This window comes from Hipposideros armiger, unplaced genomic scaffold (assembly GCF_001890085.2).
Source record: "Hipposideros armiger isolate ML-2016 unplaced genomic scaffold, ASM189008v1 scaffold_422, whole genome shotgun sequence".
Taxonomy (NCBI): Eukaryota; Metazoa; Chordata; class Mammalia; order Chiroptera; family Hipposideridae; genus Hipposideros; species Hipposideros armiger.
The window spans coordinates 198,718-202,598 of NW_017731772.1; positions in this window are offsets into that span (position 1 = coordinate 198,718).

Sequence of the window (3,881 nt, forward strand, 5' to 3'; positions counted from 1 at the left end):
CGGTAGCCCATGGCAACCCACTGCAGCAGGGGCTGCAGCCTACACCGTCGCCTGCGACTCACGGCAGCCCAGCTCCAGGTTGAGCTGTTGTTCAGCATCTTAGCTGTAGAGGGCAATGTCACTGGCCCTCATATGTGGGATCCGAACCAGGGCCCTCTGGCGTCCCAAGCCAGCTCTCAACCAATGCGCCACTCGGCCGGCCCTGTAGGATTCTTGAAGGAGAAAAACACCCTAAGATTTCCCAACTGTGGATATTGGAACCAACCACTGGGTTGAGGTGGCAAGATAGGTTTACAGTAGAGATTCTGAGTAGTGACACAAACCAAGATTATGAAGTGTTATCTGGCTATTGGTTTCCCAACTCTGCTTATCTAAGAAAAGACTACGAATTGGGGAGTAGGAAGAGAGAGACACGAGCTCTTTTCTCACCTGAGATGCTTACATAGGCTCCGCAGGTGATAAAAACTGCCCTGCTGGTGGGAACTGTGGCAAACAGGAGTACCAGCCCCTGCCTACAGAGCTACACTGGTTGCCATGTGGGAATGCAGGCTTTGTCTGCCAGAGAAGTCAGAAGTTGTTGTTTGTTGTTTTTTTTTTAATGTGAAATCTCCTCATCTTAAATGTGGGTAATTTTGTTAAATTGCTTACACAAGGAGGCCATTAAACTGAGCTGGCCCTAATGCCACGGCAGCCTACTTAAGCAAACCCAAATCTAAGCCTGTAAAAAAGCCTCAAAGTTATGAACTGAAAGTGTTATGGACAACCCATCACAAACAGCCAACTAGGCTCTAAGCTATAGCAAGTCAATAATTTCCGGCTGAGTGGCTCAGTTGGTTAAGAGCTTGCTCAAGAGTACAAGCTCTGAGCAACAGGGTCACCGGTTCGATTCCCAGCCTGACCTGAGCTACCAACAGGTGGCAGGATGGCTCAGCTAAAAAAAATTTTTTTTAAATATTAAGAAAAATAAATAATTTTCTTGCTTTGCTTCTACCTTTTCTTTATTAACATTTCTCCCCAACTCCTGTTGGTGGAGCGTCCCAACACTTTTGTTTTGTCACAGTGCAATTGGAATCAATTTTTGCTCAAATAAACACTTAAATTTTTTAATATGCCTCATCTTATCTTGCAGCAGTTCACATAAAATGTAAAAACAGTGTTCAGACCAAACAATACATAGATACCTGGCATGTGGCCCACCAGTTTGTGATCTCTGATCTATTGTATCTCTAACATCTATCCGGCTCCCAATTTATGTAAACTCACATGTGAACCTCTTTCACTTTGTTTTGTTTTCTAAAGTAATTCTACCACTGTCCCAAGGCCTCCTTTCTCAGAATTAGAAGACAGAGAACATAAAGGTAGCTTAAGAGAGAGCATGGACGATGCAACACCCAGAGACACTCTGTGGAGCAAAGCCCAGCGGCTGAGGCAACGCAGCACATAATGATACATCTTAGAAAGAAGAGTTTGCTGGGATAACTGGCAAGAATTATGTGTGATCATAATAAAGATGCATGAAGATTCATAAACTTGAAGAGCAGTACAGTAATACCTTGGTTTGCGAGCATAATTCCTTTTGGAAACAAACTACTCATATTGCAAGACATCACTTGATTACCACGTTAAAATGTATTAGAAATGTTTACTCTCAATCCAAGGTTTTACTGTATTTACAAAAATGACTGCTAGAGAGCATTAAATGCTACTTTGCCCATTAAAAATCACCGGTCAGCTGTGAGCTTGGTCAGAATGCACTCTTCATATTGAGTGGCATCTTCATCCTTCTGATTATCTTTTTTTGACTCTCTGTTGGTCCAGTCTTGTTAAATGGCAGTTCCAATTGTGGGACATCACTTGGGGACATTCTTGCCTTGAGNTGGCAGCTCAGCTCGGGCCGGGAATCGAACCACTGTTGCTCAGAGCTCACTCAAGAGTGCAAGCTCTTAACCAACTGAGCCACTCAGCTGACTAGTAAAAAATTTTTTTAGTGTCTTGTTTTCTTATCCATTCAGACACCCTATGTCTTTTGATTGGAGCATTTAATCCATTTACATTGAAAGTAACTGTTGATTGGTATGGAATTATTGCCATTTCAGGTATTTTTTACTTTATTTTATTTTTTTGTCTTAAAGAAGGCTAAGATTCCCTGTAATACTGGTTTGGTGGTGGTGAACTCCTTTAGCCTTTTCTTGTCTGGGGAAGCTGTTTATCTGTTCTTTGATTTTAAATGATAGCCTTGCTGGGTAGAGTAATCTTGGTTGTAGGTCCTTTTCATCACTTCAAACATTTCCTGCCAATCCCTTCTGGCCTGCAAAGTTTCTGTTGAGAAATCAGCTGACAGTCTTATGGAATCTCCCTTGTAGATAACTAAATTATTTTCTCTTGCTGCTTTTAAGATTCTCTGTCTTTAACCTTTGGCATTTTTATTATGATGTGTCTTGGTGTTGGCTTTTTTGGGTTCCTCTTGTTTGGGACTCTGTGCTCCTGGGCTTGTATGTCTATTTCCTTCACCAGGTTAGGGAAATTTTCTGTCATTATTTCTTCAAATACGTTTTCAATTCCTTGTTCCCTCTTCTCCTTCTGGTACTCCTGTGATGTAAATGTTGGTATGCTTGATGTTGTCCCAGAAGCCCCTTAAATTCTCCTCACTTTTTAAAATTCTTTTTGCTGTTCTGAATATGTGTTTTCTGCTACCCTATCTTCTAAATAGCTGATTTGATCCTCTACTTAATCTAATCTAACCTGCCTGGGGCACCTGGCATGAGTCACAAAGCAATCCAGAGATGGCCACTGCCCGTGCTGTGCTTGGAGGTTACATTGCAAAGGCTACATTGCAAACAAAGACCGGTTTAGGGCTTGGGCTTAGGGCTGCTCAGCCAGAGGTACAGGACACGCCAATGCCAGATGCTGCTTGTTTGGGCTTTGTGAACCTTTGAGAGACTTTAAGAATTCCAAAGCATGAGTCAAGGCAGGCCGTTTATATGGAAAAGTCACTGGAAGAGGCTTGGGTGTGCCAGAAAGTTGGGTGAGGCGTGGTCTCAGGGAATCACTAGGGCAGGGCAGACAAAAGGTCATAACGAGTTTAATGGAGAATCAGATTTGGCATCTGCCTTCGTCTGCACGCAGGGAGTGGGAGGGCTCAACAAAGAAACTGGCTTCCACCAGCCCCTCCATCTGAGAGAAAGCTGACCCTCAGCCCTCGCTCTGAGCGAGACAATTCAGTTCCTCCATTTGGAGCTGCTGCCCCATTGATAGAGCTCAGAGCAAGTGAGTCCATCAGCAAGTAAGTCCATGTGCAGGCCCTTTAAGAGGAGCGCCTGGGAGAGTAGCTGCCCTCTGTCTCACTAAGCCACAATCTCTGCTGGTTTTCACAGCCAGAAGTTATGATGACTTCTCTCCCTGGCACTGAAATCCTGGGTGGGGGATGGGCTGGGACCTTTCGTTCCTCAGGGGGGCACCTCTGCAGCCGAGATATCTCTTCCAGTTTTTAATGGTCACATGTGGGTGTGGGACCAGCCTATTCTGCATCTTTGCACCTCCTACCAGTCTCGAGGTGGCTTCTTCTGTATGTCTGTAGTTGTAGGTTCAGCTAGACTTCTGGTGATTCTCAGTAATGGTTGTTGGGTGGTTTAGTTGTAATTGATGTGGTTCTGAGGGGAGGTCAGCACAGCATTTAGTTACTCCGCCATCTTGACTGGAAAATCTGTAGGATTCTGTTTTTTTTAAAAGACTTTTATTGGGGAATTGGGGGATGGGGAACAGACAAGTTGCTATCCTTTTGTTCTTCAGACTAGTTGTGGAGGACGTTGCTTCACTGGCCCAAGTTGGCACCATCATTGTGCTTTTCCCAGGTGAGGCAGATCAGTCGCCGGCTTCTGGAC